At 40.6% G+C, this 18,077-nt stretch overlaps 1 protein-coding gene across 3 annotated transcripts in view; it reads right to left on the reverse strand.

Moving 5' to 3' along the window:
• Positions 1 to 18,077, reverse strand: part of LOC146696829 (uncharacterized) — a 311,434-nt gene that overhangs the window by 47,529 nt on the left and 245,828 nt on the right. The gene's annotated exons all lie outside the window — the stretch shown is intronic.

Raw genomic sequence — 18,077 nt, forward strand, 5'->3', positions numbered from 1 at the left:
AGTGTCTTGTCAGAAGCCGTTTCAGGCAGAGGAGAGCAGACATCAGTGAATGTCTTTGGAAACCAGCCGTTTAGAGTGGACGGCAGGCTGCCCATCAGTGACAGGCGGCAGGCTGCCCATCAGTGACAGGCCCCAGGCCAGTACACAAGTGGAGGACCCGATAGGAGCTGGCAGGTGAGACCTGGCCTGGAGTCAGATCATACAAGTCCAGCTGGGGCTAACACATCAGGAGACAACAGCACAATGCAGGTGGCCTGACACAGACGTAAATATGACCTGCCACTGATGGACTCTGGCTGAATTCAGCTTGATTCAAATCAGGTTTTATTTGCATTAAGAGGCATTGCAAAGAGGAATGCTGTCAAAACCTCACAGGCCTGAAACAAACCACTGAAATGAAATGCGTCTCAATGAACTTCAAAAACCTGAATTCTTTCGTTGTTGACTATCTCTTCTCTAAACACAACATGTTAAGTAACGCATTAAAAGTGTTACGATTTCACATCTTGAAATCTGTAGAGAACATCAGCACAACCTTTTCATTATTCCTTTAGACAGCTGATCTTCTATTTATTCCATAATCTTTTCGCAATTTCCCAAAGAAGAGGGTACAAAAAGGGCCCGCACCCCCCTTTTTTTCTTGAGACCATAAGGGTGTATTTTAATCAACATCGTGTGCAAATGAAATGTCACGCCCTTTAATGTGAGAGCACCGTGGGAAATGTCGATAGAAATGTCAAGTGGTTGCAGGGATGTGGGACCAGAGGGGTTGATGTCGTCCATGGTACAGTAGACTGTGGGGCCATTGGGCATACCCAACCTTAACAGTGAGGACAGCACAGTGAAATTAGGATTGGTTTGAGCTCAATCTCCAACTGGACCATGTTTGAGCAGATGTCATCAATATGATTATTAGCTTGGTTCATAAAAACATAACTACATTTTTGTCTCACTAAACATAAAATGTAGTTTTTAACATTTGTGTGTGACACATTGATGGTGTATATTGAGTTATTAGGTGATTAGCTGATTATTAGCTTTGAAATTCTTCTGGACAGGAGACCAGGTGCTCTGCGACCACTTGAAGTTGTTGTCTTCAAAGCAACTTTGGTACATACATACATACATGCAGTCATAGAGTCAGTCTGCTATCAGCTTGCAACCAAATGGGATCAGGCTGGCAACTGCATGCAATCTATTTTGATAATACAGCAATTATTCGTAATAAGCTGGTGAAAGCTGCAAATCTGTTGCTGTCTGATTCAAATCTGTTGTTTTCTATACACACTTTCACTGTTTGCATTGGGAGTCCAGACAGAACCTCACTGATTTGAAAAAGAAATTCAAAAATTCCTACAGAAAAAGTGACATAGTTGTTGCAGGAGGGTGACCGCAAAATGACAAAGGCCCTTGGCAAACTTGCTCACTGTTGCAAGGTTCGCTAACTGGCACAGACTAACTCAGAGTGATAGCAATCTGTCTGTTTACAAATATGACCGCAATTATTTGCAAATCTGTCTGAGTTAGACTGTAACTGTTTGGAGATAGGTTGCCTCCCACCAGGTGACCAGTGCAACTGTCTCGTGAAAGTGCTAGCCCAGAATTGGAGTGTTTCACTACTTTCAGTCAGTCACTGAAGTCACTTAAATTCAATCACTGGACAACCACTGATTCTTTCCTAGTCACAACAGGGTTGTCATCCTATTTTTACAGTAATGTGAGTGAACTATAAATCTGAGTTTTTAGATTATAGGTTCAGTTTTATTAACCTAGATTAGATTAGATTAGGCAGGTTTGTACCTGGAAGAATTTGCGATTACAGAGTTTGAACTTTAGTCAGAATTAGATTAGACCATACAAAAATGGCACATTTGTTATGTTATGATATATTTTACAACTCATTTAAGTAGATTAAAATCACCATGCACTTAAAGAAAACTTGCACATTTTCACTACGTGCATTTCTATCCGAGTATACCCACAGTCAGGTTCACCACAATAGAGTCTCAAATAACTGAAGGTAAACACACATACTGATTGTTCACTTTGAAAAAGCAATCAGCTTTCTAAATAATGTCTTTCATTAACCGATCAGAGCAGATTTAGGTAAGAGGACTTCTTTTGCTGCTCTTCCCCAACCAAAGGGTTGAAATTTGCTGTTCTTAAAGTAGAGAGGGATTATTTTCCCTTGCAGATATAATGGTCCACCTGTCAGAGGGAGTTAGAGATGACGCCATATCACTGACAGGTACACTATCACCCTTCTCAAAATTCAATATTTCTCAGTGGAAAATTAAACTATAGGGAAAATAAGGACATGGAGTGTGCACCGACTGGAAGAGACATGGCTACTCATATCTTGCTGACGACATAATTCTACTGCCAGAGACAGAAAGAGAGAGAGCGAGACAGAGATGGTGTCTGGGCATGTACCTATGCAGACAGATTGTGCTATGTATAAGTATGGTGTGCTATAGTGGAAGGGACCTGGGCTCAAGCTCAAATTAACTATGTGGCAGACTGGACTGTCAACTGCAATTACCTGCCTCACACTTCCTGGACCATCTTGGTAATTTATTTTCTCTTCCCCTCCCTCCATGGTTTCCTCTCCCTTTCCTAACTCTCTCCGTTCCCTCATTCCAAATATCACTGGCAAATATAAACAGCCCTTGGCCACCTCCCTGCAACTTGGAAGGCCTTATAATTGGAGCCTTGCACATTTAGGGGCTATTTTAAGTAAGAAGATGGGCGCTAGCCCTCTGCTCTTCTCAGTCTCTCTCCCCTCTGCCCTCTTGACCACATTAAGGGACAATTATATCTGTCTAGTCAGGCAGGGCAAAGGGTTTAAGTTGAATAGCCATTGGCTGTCGCTGATTGCTTTTTTAGATTTATTAGATTACAAATTAAATTGGAGGAATTGGCTTGTGGCGCTACAAGTCAGGAGGCTTTCTATGTATGACAATGTGTGTGTGAGAAGGATTCAGTTTAACAAATAGGAACAAATCATGTGTTTTTGTGACAGGCTGTTAATTACAAAATGCCTAAGGATAAAATCTTGATTGCTATTTTGTGACGTTGTCTGTTATGTGTAGACACACAATTGGTTCATCCCTAGAGTTAGTTCCCTTTTTATGCTCAAATCATTCATAGATCAGTGGCTCAACATAATCATAGATAAGTGGCTTAACAAATAAACAGACAAATAACTTGATGCATGCTCAGTCATTCTGGTAAGTAAATCCGTAAAGGTTGATTCTGTTCATCTGGACGTAGTATTTTCAGTGGGAGGAACGTTTCGTCACGTTTTGTCACTCATCCAAGTGACTTCTTCAGTCTTGAGTCACTTGAATGAGTGACGAAATATTTCTCCGACTGAAAACGCTACATCCAGATGAACAGAATCAACCTTTTGGGAAACAGACAAATAAATAAACTAACAAAAACAGATTCCTTAAAAATATGCTGGTTCAAGGACTGGACTCAAGCCAATATGTCCAAAGAAAAATTTCATTAAGACCTTCAGTAAGCATGGAGAACTACTGCTCAAGACCAAAATGAGAAGTGGCTCAAGACTTTGTGAATGTAAATGTAATAAAATATGTAGAATAGGGACTCTAGATCCTTTAAGTGTTTTCAAACATATGTTTATTCTTGAACTTGTGTGCACCACACAGTGGATGCCTATATATGTAAGCTTGTCCATTCACTGTATATCGGCGAGAGTGAGAGGTGATTTTGGGGCTACAACGTGCCTTAAGGCTTAAATCCACCTCGGTAACGCGGTTATAGTCATGATCCCCTGCGCTACTGTCCCTGCGGGGAAAGCAAACATTTAGCCATGATGAAAAATCATGTAAGAAACGCCACTGCTTGGCTCAAGTGCATTTATGCGTATTTATACAGCCACATTCTGCTCTTTATCCGGTTGCATCATATCATCTCGAGGAGAGAGTGGCAGTCTAGGCGATCCAGCCGTGCAGTCACACAGTTATTCAACTATGTGAATTAGCTCTGGGCTAGTGGCCAGTTGTAACAGGGAGTCTAATCATCTCCATGTCTCTGCTAGCTCTATTACACTTTAAGTGGATACTTTGCTGGGTCAGGTATATGGTAATCATACAATCGTTTTAATGCAATCCACATATTTACTGTGTCTCCTGTATCTGCTAGTACATAGTTTTGCAACATTACCAGCTGACTCACTGAAACAACTGACTTTGAAAGTGCATAAATAGGTTGTACACTGCTGACATTACGGATTCCATCTTCTACTTTACACCTTTTACACTCTTTTGCTATTATTCTTCCATAATCTATCTTCTTAGCAGGCACAAATCCTGAGAAAGAGGTGTAAGGAATTATTTCCTTTCTTCAATGCCATCCTTATGAAAATATAATTGGGGCAAACAGGTCCTTACCATGCAGGATACTCTCTAGGTGATTTAAGAAAGTGAGGTGGGAGTGCGGATTCATGGATTGAAGATGGGGGAAGAAGAAAAAAGAAACATAGTATGGAGTGGAGAAGAGAGAAAGAGAGACTGAGTGAGAGAGAAACAGATAGGGCCATACTGCCGGTTCCACTCTATTTTCAGCCCAGTGTCAAAATGAATTTCACATCTTAATATGGAGAAAGTGCTTACTCTCTGAAATACCCCCCAAAAAAAGAGTGTTGGTGGCGGTAGCAGTAAAGGAAAGGGAGGAGATGGGCTCAAGAAAGGGGATGGAGAGGGGGATAACAATGAGAGAGGAATAATGCTGACAGTAAAATAAAGAGAAGTGAGAACTCAATTAAAGGCAGGGATTTGACAGGGAGGGGGCTGGCCCTTAGGTGCAGAGCGGGAGGGGAGGATAGTAGGGGACTCTCCTGCCTTAATGAGCTTAGCCCCAGGGCCCGACTCACTGGTTGACTGGCTAAAACTGTATGACCAAATGTCTGCTCAGATGACTGTAACTCCGCTGCCAATGTGAAGAGTGGCACAAGCTTCAATGAGCTGGTAAGTGGAGGCTAATCAACGGCGATCAGATGTTGTCGCTTGTAAATTTGCCTGCTTGAGTCGGTACCGTGATTGCCACTGCGTGATTGTTGATGCACATTTTTCTATTTCTCAAGGATATAAAGACTATTCATAGGATCGGGTGTTTTTCCACCAGCATTAATGGCTGTACAAGAAGCATACTTACCATGACATCAGCACCAAATTACAGTGAACATGGAAAAGAATTTACTAGAATAGCCAGGTTACAAGGGAATAATAACACTATTTGCACACTCTGTTCTCACCCCAGTTTTATCTCTGCGTTGCTAAAAACAAATACCAACTCATTTCATAAACCTCCTTATTTGTACTTAGACTATTATTATTAAACCCCCATTGGATAGAAAGACTCCAATTATTTCCTCCTATTATTTCTATGCCTGGATGGAAATGATGTTTATTAATTTTTTTTTCCTCCGCAATTTGTCCTCACCATTTCTGAATGGTTTCACCCTTTTCCACTGACGTTGCTGAGATGGAACATGAGCACTTCATTTTACCAGCAGTGAAAAGTCTCTTCTCATGATCCTGTATGTATTTTCTGTTGTCTTTATCACCACATTAACAGCAGGAGAAAAACGAGAAACAAGAAGGGGGGGAAAGAAAAAAAAAATCTACCAAGACTGCCAAGTGGCAAAGTTGAGCTAAAGCTGGAGCGTGGAATCACATGAAGTAAAGCACCTCGAGGGAGAGAGCGAGAGTGAAAGAAAAGGGATAGAGGCAGTGTGATGGGCTGCTGCTGTTCAGTGTTGGGGATGATAAAACAGTGGGGGTGAATAAGGGCCTTGAGCTATGATAAACATATGGACACACAAACACAGTTATACAGATGCCCAAACACACACACCGCTGTGTCTCCCCATTCAAGCACCTGCCTGTTCATGGACGGGGTTGATTGCACAGCCCTGACTCATCCTTGGCTACATGTTAAACCCCAGGGAGCCTCCGATTGGCATGAAGATACTAATGGAGTGAAGCAGGAGAGCTGCTGGGAATGGCAAATCTCCGGCTGTGGGGATGCACCGGAAGTCTATGTGGGATCAGGCTCCCGCCCGTCAGCCCTGAGTTTTGATCTACAGTGAGGCACTGCTTTTGATGTCTTAATCATCTCCCTCAATCGAGCTCAGGGATTTTGGGGAAAGGAGAGCAGAGGGGAGGGGAGAAGAGAGGAGAGAGGCAACAGGGCAAGCCCAAGGATGTGAGCCCTGTGTGGGAAAAGGCTTCATGACATAGCCTGTTTGTCTCTGGATGACTAACTCTCAGTTGGCCTTGCAGCCTCTCAACCTGTTGTAAACACTTTAATATCAGTTGCCCTGGTTTTATGTTCAGGACTGCCTACACTCTAACCTACTTTCTGATCTATTAAAAAAATATGTTTAAAGCTAATTGATAAGCTCATCTACACAGTGTACCTGGAAAAACCTGAGACATTGCACTCACAGAAAGCAAAGTTCATACAGTGTTACAAGGCTGAACTTCAGAGGAAGCCCAAGTCAAAGAGTCTCCTCGATGATCATAAGAGATGCAACAGAGAGCTAGAGTTCAGCACAATCCAATTAAATCAGCAACCACTGTCTTGAGTGAGGAGCAGAGGCCAGAAAGGAGAAGAAGAAGAGGTTCAGAGACGGAGCAAATGAGAGATGGAGAAAGAAATGGAGAAGGAGAGAGAGAGAGTCAAGATTAAACAGTCAGATAAAAGAGGAGTGAGTCAGAGATGTATTCATTCATCAAAAGTTACAGACCCCCACCCACGGCTTTTGCTCAGGGCTAAGTGTTCCATGGAGAAGCCTGATGAACTGATGAGCTGAGGGAGAAGTGCGATGGAAGACAGCGAGAGAGAGAGAAGGAAGGAAGAAGAACCCCTCCACCCACATCCAACCCCCCACTGCAACTACTATAACTATCTAAAGAGAATATCACAGCATGCCGTGTCATCTCCACAGTGCACAGTTAGAAGACACAAGCAATTAATAAGTCAACAAAACTGGGGTTTTTCAAATACCATGTCATAGAGCAACACTCCAGCGTAGGAGAACAAAAACTAGTATATGCCTCCACATAAATGGTGGAAAAAAAAAATCACTGCGGCATTCATTCTTTGTCTCACAGCACAGTAGGGAAAAATTCTAATAAGATGTTTGAAGTTTAGACAGAAGTCTCTAATATAGCAAAATACTTAATTAAAAAGTAACTGCTATGGTGGCCTTGGTATTCAGAGGGGAAGTAATAAGCATCCACAGGTTAACTGCAACAAGTGATAAGACTAAAGGGAGGTGCAGTGATTCCTGATGTGAAAGTGATCGCTATCAGTAATATCTGGTTTCACTTTTTGATCTTTAAACATTTTTTTTGTATTAAATCCGAAAATGCTCTTTTTTTAAAAATAAAGAGATCATCATCATATTTTATTTTGAGATATTAGCTCAAAACATAACAAAAATGTTCTCTCTGTGCATGTTTGGCCTTCGCTGTTTGTATGTGAATGTGGATGGTTGTCTGTCTCTCTGTGTTAGCCCCTTGACAGACTTGTGACCTGTCCAGGGTCTACCCCACTTTTCACCCTATGACAGCTGGGATATGCTCCAGGTCCCCCACTCCCCCAGATGACCCTGAATTAAATAAGTGGTTTAAAACATGAATATTTTTCTCTAATATTTTACTGTGGCTTGGGATAAAACACTTTTATTCCACTCCAGTCAATAAAGGCATCCCAACATTTAAACATGACAATGCCATCAAACTTTGTGCGCTACAGTCTGTGACTGCTGATGACACACTGGCACATCACATTGCATCTCTAGCTTGAATCACCTACCAAATGGTCTAATATAAACAGCTATGAATTGATATGTCAAAACTAGGAATACAAATATAAACAGGATGCAATTTTTTTAGTATAACAATGAATGCTAGTGATTACATTATTTGTTGTGCTGCATATACATGAGTTTATGGTATACTGACAATTTGTCTTAGCTCTGCTGGGTAAGCCGATGTCTTGTAAAGCCCTTTTTAGATTTTTTCGAACAATTTACAACTCCAAAATATGAGGTACAAATTTTTTAACTCAATATTGTGTCTGTCCCCAGGCAGACAATGGAAAGCATCATGAATTGGGTTACTTAATCCTGCATTCTAATTGGATGGCTAGCTGCTTTATAAGAAGACTTAAAAAAAGGGGGACTACACTTGGTAACGGTGCGATTTGCCTTGGAATGGGAGGAGATCAGCTCCTGGACTACAGCTCTAACTGGTTAGTACAGCTCTAGGAAATAGGCATAAAGACTTTGTCTGGTTGGGGCTCAGTAAAATAATATTAGACTTATATTTATGACTTCAAAGGGTGGCATGTGAAAAAATAAAATCCTACCGAGCACTATAGAGCTCTAGCCTGGCTAGCTTACACTAGTCATTTAGTAATTCCAGAGTCGATAAACAGATGGATAGCTGTCATTGATAGGGACCTTAACTGCCTTGAGACACCTACTACAAACCCTGAAATGAGGTGTTCAGAGATGACTGTTACATTTCTTTAAGTTTGGATAAAAAAAAGAGCTTTCCCTTTGCTAAATTATGGTGCACATTAAGTCTAACTCTTTAACCACTGAATTTAATCCATCAATTACCCAGGGAGCTGTTGCGAATTCTTCTCATCGCCTGCAAATTGTGGTGTCTCTCTCATGCACACACACACACATACACGCAGTCTCGTGGCAGATTTGCCGCTTGCTATATTTATCTGGTACCGATGCATATTTATTTCTAATTCTTACATGGCTGCAGGCTGTGCCGTGATTCGCCATCCTCTACCGGCATTAGTGGCCTATAATAGGGCTTAGAATTACATGTGGAACCCTGTTGGAGTCTCATGGCTGGATTTAAGGTGGGATTTATCATGTTCAGAATTATTCACTGCTCAAGCGCCTTTCCAGGCTCTATGAAGAAAAACGGCTGGGCTAAGAAACCCAAAAAGGCCAGTATGGAAAACAGGGAGGATGGGAAGGGAATAACAGAATGAGATGGAAGGCGGGGAGAGATTTAGTTATAGTGGAAAATATAACTGGGTGGCACAGAAAAATTAGGAATTTTAGGAAAATGTAATTTCAGCTGAGCAGACAAAATATCTGGATGAATATGAACCAAAGAGCTATGAAATTTTTCTTCAAAGAAGTGTGCTTCTGGACAGCTTTAAGAGCATTTCATTCAATGACAAAATTTTATTTAATGCTCATTTGACTGTCGAGTCAAATACAATAATAATTACTTTGATTTGAATTTTAGAGAATTCACCAGCAATCGTATTCACCCTTATTTTAGGCAACATTTCACACCCAATGAATACGACACATGTGTGGCGCCCACAAACACACATACAAACAGCTGTGTTGTGGAAATCATGATAGAAAATGGGGTCCTGCAGGCTGTGCTCTCTCTGCCTATACTGTTGACACACATCAGTCTTAAGAGCGCTTGGTTCACCTCTCAGAAGAAAGAGGGCAAGGGATGAAAGCCACACCTCAGGGGTTAAAATAACATGTCTGAAGGCATACACACTGCAGACTGCTAAACACAAACAGTGCCACAGAGCAAAACAATTCACATAAAGTTCGGGAGAGACAACCAACTTAACACTGTCGAGCCAACACTTCATTTATTTTACATGGCAATAGTTCTGTTGACGGAAAAGGCAGAAAGTCCATGGAGCGTCAAACCAAACTGTGATAAGATTAAAGTTCACAACTCAGATGTAACCTGGTGGGATGTGAAAAAATGAGATGGGGAATACATAAATGTGAAAAGCTCTCTCAAAGGGTCAGTATTGACTGGGTCAGTACAAAAACACCAGTAAGCAATTACATTAACTTGAATTATACACTGTTGCTATAATCAACAAGTTCTTTATTAAATGATACACATCACTTAACGTTGTTTGCCTTGGGAACACTCACGTGCATTAACCTCTCTGAACCTCTGAAACAGTTAACACCCTCCTTCCTTCTTCTTTTAACATAATACTTACCATATCATATTTTATGAGATTGCACCCTGTACAATATATAAGATGCATTACTTCTTTTGCTTAAAGTTTCCAAACACCAGCTGTGAAGAGCATAGAAATTGGAATAGGGCATATGGTGGTCTCATATGCGGCAATGAGAAAATTAGTTTTGTGGCCCATTTATGCGTAAGATTACGTTATTTGATCGTCGTTCTTGTTTCTCTACTGCTAGTCAGGCTATGACACGTAACTGTAGTTATATAGAGAGTGGACAGAGGCTCAAACACACCGAAAAGCTAACTTTGCTTTAGAAAATTAGATCAGATATTATCACTCCTGCAACTAATTAATTAATTCACACAATTAAATGCAAAGCAAACTAACTTATCTGGCATAACAACTTGAATATTTTAGTTGAATGACACCAAGGACTGAATTAGGTCAAGTTACTGAACGCTTTTGTGCTTGTGATCCATTGAGATGAACGTTTCTTCTTTCTCTGACGAAAGCATTTTTTCCCTTTGTCTTCTCTTTCCATAAAGTTAATAATTGATGATATGCCTAATAATATCTTTTTACTGTTCATTGTTTCACTTGGGACTATCCTGAAGACTAATTAGTTCCCCTAATTTTTAATCAGCAAAGCCATGGTTTGCTCTTCTTGGCAGAAAACTGATAATGCCTTTATCTGAATACACCTGCCTGTAAGGCTTTGTGAAATTGGTTATTTCTGAATATAAGTATTAAAATACAATTCAAATAACTTCAGACTACGAATGAGACGGTAAACAATTTAGAATCAAGAAATTGGACAAAGGAACTACACATAAGCTCAATAATGAGAATAAACAGCACTCTACCAATGCAACTTACATCACTGCTCCAACCTCCAACTGTAATAATGAAACATGAGATTGCACTGCAGAACACAATACAACAGTGACTCTGAGGAAACAACAACAAAGAGCACAGAGCAGCTTGACCTTTGCCACTGTTGGCAGCAAACCAATCACTATCCCCCGTATCTGAACATGTGCCCCAGGCCAAAAGCGCTCCTCGCACAGAGGAGGACAGAAGAGGAGAGCAGAGAGGGGATTTGCTTCAGCCACATGATGGTAGTGAGAATCTGCCTCCTCTTTCCTCACCACTCACAGCTCTCCTACCTTTTCCAGCCAGAGGGCTTTTCCTAACACTCAACACTCATTTTCAGTTATGCCTTCCTTTCTTTCTTTAGCGTTTTGCAAAAAACAGAATGAAAAAAGAAAACATTGTTTCTTTGGCTCCCCAACGTGCAGCCTATCCTGTGTGGTTTGGATAGTTAAACTTTAGTCTATGTTGCTGCATACACTTACTGTAGGTAAGGGGGAAAATGTATTTTTCTGTGCATGTGTTTAGTAAATATAAATCTATTATAGTACTTGGCCTGGGGTTTGACTTGGCTGCAAAAAAGTAAGAGGCGAGTTGATGGTCTGGATCATGTTACAGATCCAGCTGTCTCTAAGCAGGAGAAAACTCCAGCAAACAGATCAGAATAATAAGACCACAGCAAGCATACTGCAACATGAACCTAATCTCATCCCTAATAAAATCAACTCCATCATCACTGTGTCTGTTGACGGTCACAAATGGAAGGGCATAAGCACAATCCAAGGCAGACACGAGCATGTGAATGCTTGAGCTCACACAAACCCAGAATACTTTTGGCTCTTTTCCAGCGCGTAGTGTACGGTTATCTATCAGACTGGTCAGTTACCCTTGTGTAGGGAAGGATGATGGTCAGAATAAGGTTACCATAGGCAAAGAAACAGCAGCAGCTCGTATGGATTCCTCAAATCATTCTCTACACCATATTGCATTTCCCTGTGTTTTTGAGATTCTCTGGAGAAAAAAAACACCTAGAAAACAATTCTTATCTCTTTCATGTTGGGGGAAAAGTCTGACAAGTAGCCGCAAACTGATGGTGTATGAAAGTAGCCTAGCCTGATACAGTATTCAGCCTGCACACTTTGTGTTCATCTGTTTCCAGGATTCAACCATTGTCCGTGGTCTTTAATCATTCATAGTGCCTGATATAGATAATGCATCTCTCTCTGTCTCTCTTACCTCTGTCATGGATGTAATCAGGTTTAGCTGTGACATTCTGTTTTTCTGTGGTTTTGCAGGATTCCTTGTCAATATTTAATTAATTTGCGCAACACAGAGGGTAAAGATTAAAGAACAGTATATTGGATTATCAAAGGCGCAGAGGCAAGCAGACAGAGAGGTTGAGTCATTGCAAAAATCCAACCAATTACAGTGGATTACTAGACTTGTTTGGCTCACACCATGATGCTACATCCCATGCAATTATCACATATATTACAGTCTGGTGCCTGCAAAGACACTTACAAAGAATAACTGTATAGAGGCTGGCATTGCCATATCTGGAAAATGTTTAATAGGCTATGAGTAGTGCTAATCCAACAAAATCCAGTAAAATGTGGAACAAAAGAATACTTAAAGAAATGACAGGGTGGAAAAATGGCAAAAAAAAAAAAAAAAGTCTAAATTTAAAACAACACATGCAAAAATCAACTCATTTCTTACCCAAGGAGAACATACTATGAGTAGTTTAATGATCTCTCTGCTCTTTTCCATATTTCTCACAGATATAAACTTTGTGCAGATCACTCTAACTTCGGAAACTTTTATTGATTTAGTGCACTTTTAGTTACTTCACACTTTCTTTACGCCTCCTCATTCCACCAACGTTCATTCACCTCGCATCCACCTCCCACTTCATTTGTTTTTTCCCCCTCAGTCTTTTTTTTCCCACACAGGCATGGCACGTAAATGTAGAAGTACACACACACACACACACACACACACACACACACACACACACACAGTCATACTCACACAAAAAACACAAGTCCTGGCCTAACCAGAACGTCGTAAAATACCCCAAGGTTAACCTGGATAGGATGGTAAGAGTAGGAGGAGTACTGTGCAAGCAGTGGAGGGAATGAGGGTGGGATGCAGACCCAATTAATCGAACGCTTTGACTCCACTTCCATCTCTTTCAATTTACCAAATCTGCCAGACAAACTATTAATGTGTGCATTGCCAATGTGAAAACTTCTTTAACCCACATTAAATTCAACCAAGGTCAAAGCAAGTGTATGCTTATGCTGGCGTGGGATCAAACTAGCCCTATTAAATGTGATTTGAGGCAGGAGGGGGATGAGGCGGCAAGAGAGTGGCTGGTATGGCGGCAAGAGAGTGGCTGGTATGGCAGGGATCTTGGGTAAACAGCCTGCATAAGGGCATTATTTTCTAAATCCCACTTACTGAGGGCTTAAAGGTAACATTGAACAGCATTATAGCAGCATTGCTGTTTTCATGGGAGGAGTTCAAAAGTTCACAGTGAGGTCCTTTCAGCCAAAACCATTTTGCACAAGGTCAGTAAACATGCCAGAGGAGTCTGGTAACCTTCCTTCAGTTCAACTGCAGGGAGAGAAGGTGGACAACTGGAAACTAAGATGCTTTGTTACATAAACTATAATCTTTCCATAAACAAGTAGATTTTCATTCTTGAACCTAATCGGGTAGTTTGATGACTAAATTGAACTGAAACAGCAAGTAAAGAAAAACTTAAAACGTGGTCTCAGACAGGAATACAACTTCAGTTTCCTCTTTAGCGATCTGGTGTGTTTGTGCTTCTTCCATTCTTAAAATGATGTATAGAGTAAATTGCTAAGCATCAATGAACACGGCAAGCCATTTTTCTACCAGCCCATGCCAGTGGTTAATCCTGGCACTGACACTGGCTGTACACTGGTAATACATCAAAAGAAGTAAGAAACATACATCTTCAGAGACACACATATCACATGCACAAACCCACACAAAGGTTTGATTAAAGATAGTTAAATACCTTGTTACAGTCTTGCTTAAGTGTGACAAAATATCCAGGCACTAAATATTAGGCTGAATTATTCTGAGACTCTCTTAGCTAGCTGAAAATAAAGGTAGGGCATTATTTGTAATAGGAGTACTTTATAATGATGCAAAAATCTACTTTTGAGTAGTATAAGAGGATCAAGGTGGTATAATGATAATATACCACAGTCACAATCTTCTTAGACAAAGTGAATGTGTCAGAATCAAAATTTAAACCAAGCAAAGCTACACACAAAAAGATATAATATATTGTTATATACAATAAAAGCATTTTCAGGGCGCCCCATATTGTAGAGGTTTGCAAATCTACCTAACAAGCAAAAGTGGCCTAATTTGATTCTGGGAGGGGTCACAAATCCCTTGGGAGTTGTATCAGGAAGGGCATCTGTATAAAAATCTGCCAACTCAAACATGCAGAGAAACCTGCTGTGCTGACCCCTAATGAACAAGAGAACAGCCCAAAGTAGCTTTTACAGTATAAATATTTCCCAAAAGCATAGAACAGAATTTCATTGGGAACACTGAATGAGAACCTCTCCACTCCTTCTGAGGCTTGTCTCAAGTGTCTAGAGACTAAGGAAACTGTTGCATTTGGACAGCACCAATATTACACCACTTTCCTGAAGATGTAAGGGAAAAAAGAATTGTATGTATGTATTTTCTTGTTTTGTCATTTGCTTCTACTTCCAATTCCAAGTTCATTGCTACAGGATTTTCCTATTTTTTGCTGTAAAACAGTTTAAATCACTCTTTGTAGAATCCAGCTGTTCTAATGCAGGACTGTTGTAAAAGGCTATTGATCACGCCCTTGTCAAAATAGCTTTATCTGATATGCTTGTGTTGATGTTGCAGAATAATGTTGGTCCTGGGTCAACACGACAACTGACCAATGATGCTATTGGAGTATTTAGTTAGCATTAGTTACGAAGTTAGCTAATTCTCTTTTAAAATTAAGACTAGCAGACTAGGGTTATAGAGTAACCTAAATTTTGCCAAAATTATAAAGACAGTTCTTGAAATGCTTAGCATTTGTACTAGAAGAGAGATTTATATAAACAAGGGTATTTTTTTTCTTTTTTCCCAATGACCTCACACCAGCATGATTAGTCAGTTTCAATAATCTTGGACCACCAATTACGATGATGATGCAGGCACACCACAACACAGGAATATCAGAAACACCTTAAAGTAAGCAATCAGGGCCCTTCTTGGCTGCTGTATATCTGATACTCACTTTAGAGGGTCAAATGATGGAAAAAGTAAGCAAAAGAATGTGAATGGCAGAATGTAACATGAGTAAATTAAGTCTCTAAAGGCAAATATAATTGCAAACTTCATAAAAAGTAAAAGCAAAACATGTTCTGTAATTTGAATGGAATCCATTGAGGGCAAGTAATTTTCCTGTTCATAGTTACGCGCCCTGACTGTCTGCCAATATGAGCCAACTGTTAGGAGTAAGGGGTCCAGTAACCCAGCACTGCTCTGAACAGACAAACAACACTAATGGCTTTCCTGAGAAATTAACAGCTCACAGCAGCAGCAGCAGCATCTGTGACTGTATGCAATCCCCTTGGATGACTGAGGACAACAAGAAGTAGCTGGAATATGCATCGTGAAGGGGGCACGTTTGAAAACTGTGAAAACATTTTTTGCAGACTTTCTTACTGCAGAAACATGTAATCAACTCCATGTTTTGCTATTCATTGTGGTAGTTACCATGCTCTTTATGGTAGTGTTTGTGCACTTGTACTCTATTTGGATATGGATGGACATTAAAAAAAAGTGGCCATATTAGAGAACAAATCAGGCTCACTTGTACAAGTATGAAAAATTATTTGGTTTGACTCCAAGTGGGATCATAGCTCACTGAATGTGTGTGGGTTTTCTCTTTGGGCCAGAATCCATAGCTGTGGATGAACAATGCAACTGTGGTCACAAGGCTACCCCCTACACACAGCAACCACACACATGCAGTTAGATCACACTAACCTAGAAACAGCTAGATTTCTGAAAATAGACAAGAAAAAGAAGCAAGCCATTAACGGAATTATATCCTCATTTATTTATTTATTTTCTTTAAGAGTTCCAGTTGTAAAAAAAAATAGGATTAAGGCTGGAATGGGGGATGAAGGTTTTAAATTGTGGTTTAACGCATGTCTGTCAGTGACCATTTAAATTGGCGCAGATAAGAGTACATTTAGAGCACTAAAAATGACTGCACTGGGTTTTGGTCTTCTCCTCTGCTTAGATGTAATGACTCTTACTCTGACTTATTCAGTTGTAGTTATTCAGATTAAAAATCTCTGGTCATTTGCTGTTGTTAGATTTCAACCACTAGCAGCAAGGCAGGAAGTTATGAAAAACCAAAAAAAGGGCAGATAGGCACCTGAAAACACTCCTTTGTTATCTCTTCCACTGTCCATCACTGCCTCGCTGTGTCCATCATATCAAATTCAACACCATAAATGATCATTAACTCCTCACACTTGTAAACCTGTTTCGATTACAAATGACTGTCACTAAGGCTACATTTTTAAGATGAGATTTTTCCAAGTTAGTTTTGACAAAAATCACTGTTCACATAAAAACGCAAAGCACAATTTTTTGCACCGTCAGTATGTGGCAACATAACCCTAAGTGTGAAGACATACTGGCCAATCAAAAGGCTACAAATAAGGTGGGGCATGTTGTCTACTATCACATCAGTCTGCATGTTGAAGTGTCCTCAAACATGCCCCTGATGTGCGTGTGAAAACTAGGTTAAAAGCACTTAGGCACAGAAAACGTGCTTGCATGGGTGAATGAGGCTTGTAGTAAGAAAAACATCGACTTGCTTCCTTCTTTGGATTGTGTAGGCAACAGAATGGACTCTGCAGTTGATTTCTTAGCTGCTGCTACAAATGAAGCAAGGAAATGCTCCCCTACACTTGTGAAACATTAAAGAACCTCAAACCTTAAGGTTAACACAACCACACTTTCTGTACCTGGACTGATACACTTGAAATCAGTTACACTTGCCCCCTGCCATGCCTGTCCGATAATGGCCCACCTTCTTTTGTGTAAAGAGCCGATCATGTTTATTATTGTTTCCTCGAGCATGTGGTAAGGCAGCGGGTGAACTGAGGTAAGTGGGTTAGAAAGAGAGAGGGAGAGAAAGAGAGTCTGAGAGAGTCGTCAGTGCAGAACAATCTCAGCATCAGAATTCAATACAGTGCCTCATATATAGTTTTGCCCTATCTTTACCAAAGTATATCAAGTCCACTTGAGTTTTATAGTTTTGCCAAAACGAATACTTGTGTGTAGGCAAATGTGTAATTCATGTCCATTGGCATATCTCTTGCTTTCCTTTACTGCATCACTCATAGGTGTCCAACGTGTGATAAAATAGCTACACTCTTTTGTTTAACAAACACAAGCTGCCCCGACTGCTTTAGTTCGTCCCAATAAATACACTTTTTCCCCACCACAGCCACATTACAGCAACAGAACACCACTGAATACAGGAAAATGAGGGAACAAAAACAAATTAGGGGAAGAGCCCTTAGAAGAAACAAAAGACAAAAGAGCAACTCTCAATAGGAGAGTTGCTCACCCGATACAGGGAACATTCTGGTTCAAGGCTGTCAGTCAAATTCACTCTCAACCCCCCCTTTCTTTCCCCATCCGAGTCCAGATGCACCTGGAGGAATCCAAGCAACCTTAAAAAGCACAGAATCCCAAATGCATGCCCATTTGTGTGTGTGTGTGTGTACGAGAGGGAAAGAGAGAACCCAGATGTTTCTTTGCCCTTGCCTCTCTCTCTCTCGCTCTCTCTCTTTCTGCTTGCCTAGTGGGGTGTCTGATGGCCGTGGACATGTGCACTCTGTTGTGACTAGTACCAGATGTGCTCCATTGACCCAAATCACCTAGGCAGTAGAAATGCCACATAGGCCCGAATCTTCAAGACCCACCGCACAATCACACACACCTGTTTCCATTCATGAGCTATGCTGGGAGAGAGGTGCATCTTGGGATACGCTGTCAGCTTTTTTCATCTGCTGCTTATGTCTTTCTTGTTCTCTTCATAGTCATTGTCTCATGCTCTGGGATATAAATAGGGC

The sequence above is a fragment of the Copadichromis virginalis genome, linkage group LG12, assembly GCF_057382275.1.
Source record: "Copadichromis virginalis isolate Kocher_CV1m ecotype Utaka linkage group LG12, C_Virginalis_male_GT1.1, whole genome shotgun sequence".
In the NCBI taxonomy this organism is placed as follows: domain Eukaryota; kingdom Metazoa; phylum Chordata; class Actinopteri; order Cichliformes; family Cichlidae; genus Copadichromis; species Copadichromis virginalis.